The sequence below is a fragment of the Somniosus microcephalus genome, chromosome 2 (assembly GCF_052327205.1).
Source record: "Somniosus microcephalus isolate GS21.2 chromosome 2, FLI_Smic_1.0, whole genome shotgun sequence".
NCBI lineage: Eukaryota > Metazoa > Chordata > Chondrichthyes > Squaliformes > Somniosidae > Somniosus > Somniosus microcephalus.
Window position 1 is genome coordinate 348138090 of NC_140988.1, and position 15135 is coordinate 348153224.

The window sequence follows — 15135 nt, forward strand, 5'->3', positions numbered from 1 at the left end:
CAAGAAACGAATGGTGATAGACTATTCCCAAACTATTAATAGGTATACTCAATTAGACGCGTACCCTTTGCCTAAGATTGATGAGCTTATCAATAAAGTATCTCAGTATAAAGTTTTTAGCACTATTGATTTAAAGAGTGCTTATCATCAGATTCCTATTGTTAAGAAGGATCAACCATATACGGCCTTTGAGGCTGGTGGAAAGCTGTATCAGTTTTGCCGAATACCATTTGGTGTTACTAATGGTGTTGCTTGTTTTCAACGGGCAATGGATGCTTTTATAAGTGATAACTCCCTCTCTGACACCTTTTCATACTTAGATGACATCACAGTGTGTGGCAAATCAAGGGTGGAGCATGATTCTAATTTAAAAAGATTCCTTCAAGCTGCGGAAAAAGTTGGTTTAACTTTTAACAAAGAGAAATGTATCTTTTCGACTACTGAGGTAAATCTATTGGGGTATATTATTTCGGGAAATAAGATTAAACCAGATCCAGAACGTCTGCGACCATTGATCGATTTACCTTGTCCTACTAATTCTAAGGCTTTGCAACGAGTTGTTGGACTGTTTTCTTATTATTCTAATTGGATTGCAAATTTTTCACGGAAGATCCAGCCTCTTATTCGGGTTACGACATATCCTCTATCATGGGAGGCCAGGACATGTTTTGAGAATTTTAAAAAGGATATTTTAGGAGCAGTTGTGCATTCCATTGATGAGCAGGTTCCCTTTGTGATTGAGACGGATGCTTCGGATTTTGCAATTGGGGCTACTTTGAACCAAAATGGAAGACCTGTGGCCTTTTTCTCACATACTTTGAATAATAGTGAAAAAAGACATTCCTCAATAGAAAAAGAGGCATACGCAATAGTAGAAGCATTGCGTAAATGGAGACATTATTTATCAGGGCGACATTTCACGTTGGTAACTGATCAAAAATCTGTGTCCTTTATGTTTGATGTTAAACATTTTGGAAAGATTAAAAATGATAAAATAATGAGATGGAGGATTGAGTTGGCATGTTACCATTTTGACATAGTTTATCGTCCGGGGAAGGATAATGTTGCTGCTGATGCACTGTCGAGGGCTTATTGTTCTGTGATTCACGGAGATACGCTTATTAATCTTCACAATGCCTTATGTCATCCTGGGGTTACGAGGATGATACACTTTGTACGCAGTAAGAACTTGCCTTTTTCAGTTGAAGACGTCAAGCGGATGACTTCATCATGTTCTATCTGTGCTCGGTGTAAACCGAATTTCTTTAAGCCTCAACGAGCTCATCTTATAAAGGCTACTTCTCCTTTTGAACGTTTGAGTGTCGATTTTAAGGGACCTCTTCCTTCAACTACTCAAAACCGATATATATTTACTGTTGTGGACGAGTTTTCAAGGTTCCCTTTTGCTTTTCCTTGTGCAGATGTATCAGCTGCTACAGTTATTAAATGTTTGACTCAACTTTTTGTCATCTTTGGGATGCCTGCGTATATCCATTCGGATCAGGGAAGTTCTTTTATGTCTTCCCAGTTGAAGGAATACCTTCAGAGTCGGGGAATTTCTACTAGTAGAACTACCCCGTATAATCCCCAGGGTAATGGACAGTGTGAACGATACAATGGGGTGATCTGGAAGGCAGTTATGTTGGCGTTGACATCCCGGAACCTTAAGAATACACAGTGGGAAATGGTGCTGCCTGATGCCCTGCATTCCATTAGATCATTGCTTTCAACGGCTACTAATGTGACCCCCCATGAAAGGCTCTTTAACTATCCGCGGAGATCTACTACGGGATATTCGGTACCTTCATGGCTTACTATGCAGGGACCTGTGTTGCTTCGACGCCATGTTAGATTGTCAAAATATGACCCCTTGGTGGAGGAGGTGGAGCTGTTGGAGGCAAATTCCCAATATGCTCATATTCGATTCCAAGATGGGAAAGAAAGTACTGTTTCAATTAAAGACTTGGCTCCTTGTGGGGGCCAGCCCTCTTCTGAGGATATTAATAATGGTCATGATTCGGATAATGTGGATGCTGTTACAGATACTACGAATATTTCCAATCCGATTGCAGATAATCATACTTCTATTAGTCAGCCTTTGATAGATGTTTATGACCGTCCCAGTTCACCTTCTGATGGGATTTCTAATCCGGAAACCGTTGAGAATCGGGATATGGCTAGCCTTCCTGTTGAAGATACTTCTGTGCCTTCTGGCGTGGGAGGGCAAGGAATTTCACCAAGGTTAAGAAGGTCGACACGAACAAGATATCCGGTCGACCGATTGAAAATGGACTTTTAAATTGATAGTAATGTTTTAAAAATTGTTGAAATATTATAGTATATTGTTTTAGTTGAGAGATACTTAATACTTATGCGTAATGTTATTATTTGTTGTTGTTCATTTAGTATTGTGTTATGTAAATAGTTTTATTCTCGTGCATAGTTTAGTTGTAAATAATTAATTGTAAATTGTAAAAGTTATTAGGTTGGAGTATATTTTAAAAGGAGGGGTGAATGTGGTGATTATTCCTTGATTAGTAAAAGTATTGTGATTCGTTGTTTGTTAACTGCCTTGGGATATGTGTTGTAATCTCATTGGTAGTTGATGATCACATGATGTGTTGTGGCTACCTTAAATTCAGTCCTTTTCTAGCTTTAGTTGGGACTGGATGTGGAAAGATATGCTGCTGATTTTAAAGTTAATAAAGCCTAGCTTTGGAAGGCCAATCTATTCTTTATCTCAACCCCTAAGTCAGTGCAGCGCGTCTGTCAGTGGCTTTTTAACCCAGCCACTGCATTACTTCCGGGTTTCCCGACCAATTGGTGTCAGCGGGCGTGATGACAACCCGCACGGCATGATTTCAATGGCACTATTTAAAGGGACACTACAAACATGCAATTTGAAGGAGTTTGGAGTTGGGAGCTGTTAGCAGTCAACCTCCTTTCTCCTCCAGTTCACAACAACACGTTTTGAGTAAGCACGAGACTTCATAGTGGAGTATACCGAACAGACTTTATTGCTACACAGGAAGGTGATCGGCCTTTAACTGTATACAGAGAGTGGTCTTTCGGTTACAAGTTCTATCTTTTGAGCCCTCTGAGATACTGTTGAAAACCATGCTCCTTTATACATTATATTTTGACTACATCAAAGGAAAATGTCATGGATAAGACTGTATGATGTATCTATTCCCCAAATCCTTTGAAAACAGAATATTCATGTTTGCAATTGTTTACCCCAGAACTACTTCCCCTACATGAGACTTCCTGATTTAACATTTGCTAGCATCTTAGAAGTAAAAGCTTCCCCAACTGTTATCTGTAGCTAATGGATCCCTCTTACCCATGTTTATTACCCTAAAACTAAAAGACTCATGTGTGATGCCATTACTAACACTTATTCCCTTACACAAGCACTTTACATCTCAGAAAGCAAGCAATGTATTCTTTTTACGACACTTCAAAGTCATCCTGTTTATATTGGAAAGCCTGGAAGCCTGTTAATCCAAGATACAAAGAAGTTCAACTGTTGAACTTTTAACTTAATATCCAACTGGAGCCAAGGGAAGGAAGTGGAAGAACAGAGTCATTCTTCTCAGTTCAGTGATGCCTCCCTGGATGTGCTGCTGGGGGCTGTGAGGACTTGGAGGGATATACTGTTCCCTAGTGATGGGAAGAAGAAGCCAGCTGTGGATACCAAGATACCAAGAGGGTGTGGTTGGAGGTAGTGGAGGAAGTCAGCAGCAGGATCATGGATAAAATGTAGGATGCAGTTCAGTGACCTCAGCAGGGCAGGAAAGGTGAGAGCAATGGTGCATTCACCTACATCCTGATGTGCGTATCACTCCAACTCCCTCACTCTGCCTCCTCAAGCCTACTCCAGCACATCACTCCTCACACCAACTCATCTTGCAGGTACACCCATCCCTCTCTGTCTATGCACTTACTCACATCTCCATCTGTTCATCCACCACTGACACTCATGCTCATCCTTATGCAATGTCACACCTCTCCCTCATTGTCACCCTCAACAAATGCTCTCCATCCATCCACTCAAAACATGCCATAACTCTCACTCATAGGTCTCTACTCTCCCTTCTTACTGGAGAAAAGAGCACAGAACACACAGGTGGGCAGAGAACTGGAGGTGGCCCTCCACAGATTTCGCAGCTAACAAGTGCAGAGGAGAAGGTGCTGGAACTCAGTGGAGTCTCAGCGTGCCTGGCCATCGGAGATGGGGTGATGGGGGCCTCCCAGCTACCTGGTGACAGAATTAAATATTGACAACCACATGGCATACAACAGTCTCCCATGCTGACGTGGTGTCAAGTGCGAGTGAAATATGATCATGTGCGTAATGATAACGTCAAACTTTCTTACCTTGACAGTACTCATTCATGTCTTTAATCTCCCACAGGACCTTCACACGCCCCACAGGAGGTGGTCCAGGTTGGCGATGATGATGATGACTCCTCAGAGAAGGTCACCCCCTCTGAGGGTGCACCGACACAGGACTCATGCAGACCAGGCACCAGCTCAGATATTCACTTCAGTGGCACCAGTAAGGCAGATAGTTGGGTTTTCACCTGGTGACTCACACATCACAAGGGAGCATGAGCAGATGGTGGAGACAGGGATAGCAGTGGAGAGTCCTTGCTGGAGGGTGCAGGGCGTTCCAAGCTCTGCTCAGCTTGACGCAGATGCTGTACCTTGGGGGTGGTCGATGAACAGGATACTTCTGGAGCAGCAGGCCTTCCAGCCGCACTGTGCACTATTGTAGAGAGATTGGAGGAGTCCATCTCAAACATGAGTGGCATGATGTCGCAGGCCTTGGCAACGACGTCTTCATCCATGGAAAGAGTGGCCACCTGCATGGAGCATCAAACGTGGCAATCACACGAGTGCATGCGGGCCTTCACCATTGGCTTGCACACTATGAATGTCACCTTAAATAGGATGACTGATACCCTAGCCTTGTCCGTTCATCGCCCCACTGATCTGCAGCAAAGTGCTCTCCAGCTCATTGCTAGCAGGGAAGTGCGGCTGGCCCATGAGAGGGATGACGGTGAAAGGGGAAATGGAAGCAGAGACTCCGCTCAAAGCGCTTCAACTTCTCACCTGATGACCCCCTATCAGTACCCCACATGCTGCCTTGTGTCTCGATGGCCGAGTCTGCCCCTGCACAGGTGCAGGTGGAGCAGCCTTTGGCGGGGCTCTCACGGGCTCCGAAACCCAGAGCACGTTGGCCAAGAGCATCTCAGCTGCCAGGGCAGGGGTCTGAGCAGCCCACCTCTACCTCTGCTGAAGCCACAGGGGTTGCAGAAGTGGTAGGAAAAGGAAGAGTAAAAATTTTGGGGTGCACAAGGATATGCGCATGGGTGAGTTACACATTGTTAGAATGATACGTTTCAGTTGTATATGTGAGCCACATAAATATTATTGGTTTGGACCACTTTCATGTCTTGCCCATTCTTGGTTGGTGGCTGGCAAGTGGCCTTTTCAGTTGTGTGATGGTGAATGGGAAGACACGATCGACGCCGAGCAATGGGGGGCTTTGAAAGGGAGGCTTGGTTGTTTGCAGGACTGCTTTGTGTTAGTGGCATTGTGGGTCGGGGGGTGGTGAGTGGGGCAAAAGTGGCTTTTGCATGTGATTGTTAGATGGGTGCACTGGTGGAACCTAAGTGAACCTCGCAATAATGAGGGCATCCCGGGCAGCAAGGTGCGCCGCTGGTGGTGCATTGCCCGTATCACCTTCTTCCTCCTCCTCCTCGGAATCCTTTGAAGAGGCTCTATGCTCTGCACCTTGTTCCTCCTGCAGGTCTAAACTTCACTGCTGCGCAGCGCAGCACAGCACACCACGACCATTCAGGAGACCCTGGCTGGTGCGTACGGAAGGGCGCCTCCAGATCTGTCCAGGTACCTGAAGCGCATCTTCAGCATCCCGATGGCTTGTTCGATGACACATCTGGTGGTCATATGGCATTCATTGTATTGCTCCTGGGCCTCATTCCTCGGGCTTCTAAGAGGTGTCATCAGCCACGTTTTAAGTGGGTATCCCTCGTCTCCGAGCAGCCAGCCGGTAACTCTGCTTCCACGTGCGAAGACGTTTGGGAGGGTGGACTGCTGCAGGACGAAAGCATGATGGCAGCTGCCCGGGAATCTTGTGCATGCCTGCTTAAAAATCTCTTTGTAGTTGCACACCAGCTGCACATTGATGGAGTGGAAGCCCTTGCGGTTGATGAACACTCCTGGGTGATCTATGGGTGCTTTAATTGCCACATGCATGCAGCCGATGGCCCCCTGCACCTGTGGGAAGCCAGCCAGTGCCGCAAATCCGAGTGCCCGTTCAATTTGACTGGTGTCATCGCAGGCGAAGTTGACATAATTGCCGGCCCTGGCACTTGTATTTGTGGGCCGCCGACTGCGAGATGCTGCAAATGTCTCTGGATGAGCCCTGGAAGGATTCGGAGGCAAAAAGGTTGAGGGCAATGGTGACTTTGACACCACTGGTAAAGGGTGGCCACCAGGTCCAGCTGGCAGCAGGTCTTGTTCCAGAAGGCTGCAAATGTCTGCCACACCCTGAGCCTCCTGAGCCACTGGTGTTCCGACATGTCGAGGAAGCCTATCCTCTGCCTGTAGATCCTGTGTGCCGGGTACGGCCTCCTGCGAGCTGCACCTCTCTGCTGATCCCCTCTCTCCTGTGGAGCTGCAGGTCTGTGAGCAGCCGACTATTGCTGGTGAAGTTCCTGCTGCTCCTGGTGGAGCTCCTGCTATTCCTGGTGGAGCTACTGGTGCTCCTGGTGGAGCCCGTGCTACTCCTGGTGAAGCTCCTGCTGCTGGTGGAGCTCCTGCTACTCCTGGTGCTGCTGGTGCAGGTCCTGCTGCTCCTGGTGGAGCTCATGCTACTCTTGCTGCTGCTGGTGCTGCTGCTGGTGCTGCTGGTGCTGCTGGTGGTTATCTTGGTCCTCATCCGAGCTCCAAAGTAACACACCACAAGCGGCACCCATGCTGATATGATAGATCAGAGTGCAGATCATACCTCTGAACCTCCAGAGTGTAGATGACACCTCCAAACTGTGTAAAGTTACCTCTCAGCACAAATATTGTGAACAAACCCTTTCACACAAGCAGGTAAGACAGCAGCTGTGAGCCCTCAGTACTTAGTGGCATATTTCCCTGTCATGGCTCTAGCCCCTCAATTGCCATTTTCCTCCTGCCTTGCTTTCACTGGTGAGTTCCAGGAAGCCCGGTAAGCCCGTGGAGCCAAAGTTAAACTCCCAAACCCACGTTATAACCGCTGTAATTGCCCCAAGGGGATTGCTCACATGCAGTCTAACGCGTTGCAGTTAAATGCGGAAGTCGGCAGGTGGGAGCCGCCTTCCCGACGCGCTCGTATTGTTCCCGTATTTCACTCCACCTCCCCCACCCGCACCCAACCCCACACACTGACCCACGTTAAAATCCCCCCCATCATTTTTTTACACAGTATTTTGTTAATTAACGAAAGCCTTCACAAATTGCAGTGTAATATGTTTTCAGCTGAGCACTCCATAGGATTTACATTTTATTTTAGCAAAAGCACATTTCCTTTAACGACAAAAGACAAGCATTTCGATGCGATACTCGGCTGCTTACACTTTAATGGAAATACTAGCCCGCTCATACAGCTATGGCCTGAAGCACACTGCGACCAAACTTTGCGCCAATGTCATTTACCTTAGTAAAAGTATACCCGATAGAGTATTGATGGGTGCCTCTGCTGTTATGTCACTGTGTGTTAAGCCTGAAGGCACAACCCAAAAAATAACAGTCGATGCACCACCTTCTGGTGATAACATGAAACCGGAACAAGGCGGAGGGAAACTCGAGACATTCAATGATCAAAAGCTCTCAAAAAATTCTATTTTGCCAAACAGTTGTGCATACTGACAGTTACGTTTTTTTTTAATGATTTAAATTTTTGTGAATGTTCAACTGAATAGCTTTTCATTTTCTGATCACTATTTTTGTACGATTCCTTCATTTCTGCACTCCAGAGTCATGAGCCAATCCCCAGTGAGGATAGGAAATTAATTTTCTCCCAATCTTCTTTTAAACTTCATTTTACACCAGTTGTAGTTACATTACAGCCAGTTTTGAACCAGTCGCTGCCTAGTGTGATCTTTCCTCTTCCTTCCTGTCTGGAAGTGCTTTCTCTCCCCTCTGCTTCTACAGTTTGGTTTGATAATCCCCAGATTCCTGATCTTGACTGCACTGGAGGCCCTGGGCTGCTCCTGGCTCAATGTGGCATTGTTTGGAAGCCTGGGGGTTCAGATGAGTGACTATAAATTCCTTCCCTTCATTCTCACCAGCTTGGCTCACGCTCACTAAATGGGGCTCGAGTGTCAGCCGTGGCTCAGTGGGTAGCACCCTCGTCTCTGTCTCAGAAGGTTGTGGGTTCAAGTCCCACTCCAGAGACTGGAGCACATAATCTAGGCTGACACTCCAGTGCAGTACTGGGGGAGTGCTGCACTGTCGGAGGTAGATGTTAAACTGAGGCCCCATCTCCCCTCTCAGGGTGGACGTAAATGATCCCACGGCACCACTTCGTAAAAGAGCATAGGAGTTATCCCCGGTGTCCTGCCCAATATTTATCCCTCAATCAACATCACCAAAACCGATTATCTGGTCATTATCACATTGCCGTTTGTGGGAGCTTGCTGTGCGCAAATTGGCTGCTGCGTTTCCTACATTACAACAGTGACTACGCTTTAAAAATAGTACTTCATTGGCTGTAAAGCACTTTGGGATGTCTGGTGGTCATGAAAGGCACTATATAAATGCAAGGTTTTCGTGAATGGTTGCAGTTTCAGATGGAGAACTGATAGCACAAATAACAATAGAAATGATGGCCCTCAAGTCACAGATTTCTATCTAAAAATCTGTTGCATTCTCTGGAATGCTTTGGTTTTGGGCCTTTATTTCCAGCCAGATCTGGGTAATACATACAAGTTGCTGCAGTGCATCCTGTAGATGGTACACACTGCAGAAACGATGCACTGGTGGTGGAGGGAGTGAATGTTTAAGGTGGTGGATGGAGTCTTGATCAAGCTTTGTCCTGGATGGTGTTGAACTTCTTGAGTGTTGTTGGAGCTGCACTCATCCAGGCCAGTGGAGAGTATTCCATCTCACTCCTTACTTGTGCCTTGTAGGTGGTGGAGAGGCTTCGGGGAGTCAGGGGGTGAGTCACTCGCTGCAGAATACCTAGCCTCTGACCTGCTCTCGAAGCCACAGTATTTATGTGGCTGGTCCAGTTGAGTTTGTGGTCAATGGTGACCCCCAGGATGTTGACAGGTGGTTGATTTTGTGATGGCAATGCTACTGAATGTCAAAAGGAGGTGGTTAGTCTCTCACTTTTTGGAGATGGTCATTGCCTGGCACTTGTGTGGCATGAATATTACTTGCCACTTATCAGCCCAAGCCTGGATGCTGTCCAGGCTTTGCTGCATGTGGGCATCCATTGCTTCATTATCTGAGGAGTTGTGAATGGCACTGAACACTGCAATCATCAGCAAACAGGCCACTTCTGACCTTCTGTTGGAGGGAAGGTCATTGATGAAGCAGCTGAAGATGGTTGGGCCTAGGACTCTGCCCTGAGGATCTCCCACAGTGATGTCCTGGGGTTGAGATGATTGACCTCCAACCACCACAACCATCTTCCTTTGTGCCAGGTATGACTCCAGCCACTGGAGATTTCCCTCCTGATTCCCATTGACTTCAGTTTTACTGGGGCTCCTTGGTACCGCACTCGGTCAAATTCTACCTTGATGTTGAGGGCAGTCACTCTCACCTCATCTCTGGAATTGAGCTGCATGAGGTCTGATGCTGAGTGGTTCTGGTGGAACCCAAACTGAGCATAGGTGTGCAAGTTATTGGTGAATAAATTCTGCTCTATAGCACTGTTGACAACTCCTTCCATCACTTTGCTGAATATTGAGAGGTGGCTGATAGGGTGGGAATTGGCCAGGTTGGATTGGTCCTGCTTTTTGTGGACATGACATACCTGGGCAATTTTCTACATTGTCAATGTTGTAGCTGTACTGGAATAGTTTAGCTAGTGGAGCGGCTAGTTCTGGAGCTCAGGTCCTCAGCACTGCAGCCAGGATGTTGTCGGAGCCCGTAACTTTTGCTGTATTCAGTGCACTCAGTGGTTTCTTGATGTCACATGGAGGGAATCAAATTGGTTGAAGACTGACATTTGTGATGGTGGGGTCCTTAGGATGAGGCCAAGAAGGATCATCCATTCGGCACGTCTGACTGAAGATGGTTGAAAACCCTGTCTTTTGCACTCACGTGCTGAGCTCCGCCATCATTGAGGATATGGAAGTTCATGGATTCTCCTCTTCCTCCCATTAGTTGTTTAGTTGTCCGCCACCATTCATGACTGGGTGTGGCAGGACTGCAGATATCTGACCTGATCTGTTGGTTGTAGGATTGCTTAGCTCTGCCTGTAGAATGCTGCTTCCACTGTTTAGCATGAATGTTGTCCTGAGCTGTAGCTTCACCAGCTTGGCACGTCATTTTCAGGCACACCTGTTGCTGCCCCTGGCATGCTCTTCTACATTCCTCAGTAAACCAGGGTTGGTCATCTGGTTTGATGGTGATGGAAGAGTGAGGGACATCCCAGGCCATGAGGTTACAGATTGTGCTGGAATACAATTCTGCTGCTGATGGCTGTAATACTGTCCATGGTAAACTTGACTGAATCTAAAAGTGACCAAACGTACCGACAAGCTTTGAGGGCAAGAGACTGCTTGGCTAAAACATGTTGTGCTGGTATTTGTCCTCCAAAAGATAAGATCTTGAAAATTTGGTGAGAACCAGGAGTCAACAACCTGCAAATGTGAAAATAGCGACTCTTGCCAACCCTTGAATGTCTCACCTTAGGTTAACTAAGCATCAAAACAAATAGAGAGAGAGAAAAATAACGTTAATCACAGAGTTTGGGACTCGAATGCTGTGGGTGAGTTTGTAAAGTCTGTGGGTTGTACAGTTAATAAATACACAGACTTCAGAAGTAACAAACAAACAGGTCTTTACTATTCGAAGGTCCGGGCGAATCTGCCCCAGTTATCCTGCCACAACACTTATATACTGGTGTGGTCACTGTCGGTATTACAGTATACAGAAGCCAAACAAATAGTGCCACACCTAAAGTAGTTCTCTTAAAGGTGAATGGTTACATTCAATAGTTCCCTTAAAGGTAGACGGGTACATACACTACAATCCTCCCTTTTTAGCTTATTACTTACAGAGTCCCCATTAAACATACATATCTTCAACTTCATATAAAACAATTTACAGATATAATCTCGGTGGGAACAGTTCATAGATTCAGTCTCTGATCTTGACTCGTTCCGAACAGCATCTCTTTGGTGTAGCCGGTTCACATGGCTAGCGTGACTCCTCCATAGCCTTTTTCTTGACGTAACAGCTTGAACTTTCGTCCTGTTGAACCAGCAGTGCGGACTTTTACAACCAACTGGCTGTCTTGATAATTTCCGGTTTTTCAACTAATTTAGCTCCTTTCGTAGTGTCCCGCCTGAGATGGTAGAAGTGATAATATTTTAGACGGTTATTATCTTCTGCTTCTTCTTTTTCTTTTCTGCCTTTTTGAAACTCTCGGAGCTCCTTTCTCGGCTGCCAGCTGTAGCGCCACCAACTCTCTATGTTCCTTAGACCTTAAGTGCTTCATCCGGATTTCAGCACTTTGGGAGTTTTCATCACAAACTGAGCAGACCAGATCCTCGTAATATTCAGTGTCACTCAACAGGTCATGGTAATACTCGGGTTCGTCCTGAGTTAGGCCAGCGAGAGGGCCTTCTACTTCCTCCTTACCCATCTGGACGTTAGCTGACTGTGGTTCCTTCCCTAGACATCTTTCTTGAAAAGACTTCTCCATGCATTCAATTTCATCCCGCTCTTCCTGGGTTGTCTGCCATTCCTTCACTACTGACCTCATTTGTGAGTTCAATACCTTCCCTTCCATCGGGGATTGCGTTATCAGGCTATTTAATCCTTCTACTGAAGCAGCTGTTTCAACATTCTTCTGTTCACATTGACGTGATTCAACGAACTCTTCATAGAGTAAACTGTAACACAAAATCTGTGTTGCCACCTCAGTTATTTCCGTAACTTTTGGGAGCTCCGAATTCCTTCCCTTTGAAGATTGAAGCTCGTGTTCCCATTGTGGAGTCTTGTCTCTCAGCATGTGAAGGAGTTGGCTGACCGTTAACTCTTCCACGGGGACTCTGTGGATCAGAGTCTTCTCCATTTCATCCACCTTTCCCTCCAATGCTTTCACCTTCCTTTCCTCTTGTACTTTGGTTTCAAGCGCTCGAAGAAGTTGCGCCTTGATGCTCCCTAGCTCATGTTCAGGGCCCATTCTTACAGTCTCTGTGTTTCTTACAGTTTCCTTTCCTTCCACTGAAAGGATTCCCAGTTGAATTTGTTCTTCAAGTCGTTGAACCTCGGTCATTGCCGCCTCATATTTGACTTGGGTTTCCTTCAATATTTTTATGAGTTCTTGGGCATCTTGTCTTTCATGTTCTGCCATGTCTTTCACCTCTAAATTCTCATCTATGGATGGAACTTCTACCGATGAGTCTGTCTTGGCCTTGAGCTCATCAAGAATTTCCTGCAGCCTTTGGACTTCTTGCTCATGTTCAACCTTTAGTTGTTCATATGCTTCTACTGAAACTAGCTTTTCGGAGGTTGCCGAGTTAATCCCCTCCAGAATTGTAGCCTGGGCCTGTTCATACTGTTCTTTCAACTTCTCACACTCTGCTTGTAAGGAGTTGTAGAGAAGAACTGGAATAAAATCCTGGCTTCCTGAAGATTCCCCTTCATTTGCTTCTTTCGCAATTTCCTGTTGGAGTTCAGCCAAGGCTGCTATGCTATCTGCCTCTTGAAGTCTCACTGCCATCAAATCTTCTTTATTCTTGCAGTCTATCTCAGCCATTTTCCGTTTACTTTCATTTAACTGAGTGAGTAGACCCTTATTCTGGGCTGAGAGATATTGCACCTTCTCATGTAGACCATAGCACTCCTTCTCTGCTCGACATAGCTGGTTACTGCTGATTTGGTTCTGTGTTTCAAGTTCCAACATCCTTTGCTTAGCTTCTTTCAGTTTCGCCCCTATAAGCTCCTCTTGCAACATGGCCACATTATTCACATCAGGTAAAGAAGCGTTTCTCTTTTCCATGTCCAAGATTTTTTTCTGCATCTCTTTAAGTGCACACTGCGATTCAGCTTCTCTTAACCTTGCCTGCACTAGCTCCATCTCCAATTGCAGAACAAAATCCTCAGTGTAGCGTGGTTTGCCTTTATGCTGTATCTCTAGATCATGCAAATATTCTAACTCCTGAACATCATAAGGGAGATGTGATCGGTAATTGGTCACGATGGCTCTATGGTCGCTCTCTGCTTGAGCCAGCAGGTTCTGTTGTCTTTCCAGACTCTCCCATTCGGTGTCATAGAACTTTTTCATTGTTTTCATCTCTTGTACGAGACGGTAACTTAATTGTTCTAATTGTTGTCGTACTTTGAAATAACATTGAGTTCGAGCCCGGTGTTCCTCCGTAATGCATATGTCTGTAACTTGAACAGACTCAGAATTCTCTGTCTTTATGCACGCCATCGTTTTTCCAACCTTAGTCAGTGAGTTCATGTTAACCTTGTTTTTCATACGTGGGCTGGACTTATCGTCTTCCGGCTCAGAGTCTGAGCTGCTTGTCTGCACCGAGTCCTCGCTCGTCATTGTTTGTAGGTAGTGCCATTCCATGTCTATTTTCTTGATCCACTCCCGTCCTAGAAGTGGTGGTCCTCCCTCAGGTAGTACGTACAAGTTCATTCTTGGGTGTACTTTACCCCTATCTCTCACCTTGACTCTTATTTTTCCCATGGGGTATACTTTATGCCCCGTGTATGTCTGCACTACGAACTTGGTATCTCTTAAGGGTATGTGTGGGAATAGCCGGTGGTAATCCCTTCGATTTATGACTGATACAGCTGATCCAGTGTCCAACTCCATTTTCACTTGGACTCCAGCTATTTTTAGCATGACCCAGATAGTTTGTAGGTCAGCTTCCTTACTCACATGGTGGATACTCAGACTACCCAGCTCCTGGCCGTTTGGATCTGAGTCTGGATTCTGTTCGTCTGAACTCTTCTCAGCCCCCTTGTATACCTTGTTGTACTTTTCTTGTGATGGCTTCCTTTGGTTGTTGGTCTTCTTCCCTGACCGGCATACCTTAGCGATGTGACCCAGTTTGCCACATTTCCTACATTCTTGGTTCTTAAACCAGCATTGATTCTGGTCGTGTGTTGTCTTCCCACAACGATAGCATTTTGTTGTACTCGAGGTAATTTGGTCCACCCCGAGTGCCGCCGCCTTTAGTTGCATTTCCCCCGTTCCTTTCGCTGCGGCTTCGTGTGATGCGGCTATAAGGACAGCCCTGTCAAGTGTAAGGTCGCTCTTCTAGTAGGCGCTTTTGCGTCCCTTCCTTGGACAATCCGCCTACGAACTTGTCTCGCAGTGCCTCTGTCAGATTCCCTCCGAACTGGCAGTATTTCGCTAGCCTACATAGTTCGACCAAGTATTCTGCGTTGCTTTCGTCTTTCAGTTGCGTTCTTCCATAGAATTTGAATCGTTCAGCCAACATCAACGGTGTGGGGTTCAAATGGTCCTTCAGAACAGCCACAATCTCTTCGAAAGACTGATCCGCCGGTTTAGCTGGTGCTAGTAAATCCTTCAAGAGCCCGTATGTCTTTGCGCCCATCGAGTTTAACAATGTTATCGCCTTGTCGTCTTCCTCTATTTTGTTGGCTTCACAATAGATCTCGATGCGTTCCACGTACGTGGCCCAGTCTTCTATCTCAGGATTAAAATCGTTAATATTCCCTCGCTTAGGCATCTTCCTTTCCTTGGAGCAGCACAGTATTTCTTTAAGTATTATTTATTATCTGTTTATTTCTAAAATGGCGGTTTTCCTGCAAAAATGGCGGTTTCCCGCTCTTCCCTTCTCTCTCTCTCTCTCTGCCCACTTCAATGGCAGTTAAGATGGCGGTTTTTCCCGCGAAAATGGCGGTTTCCCA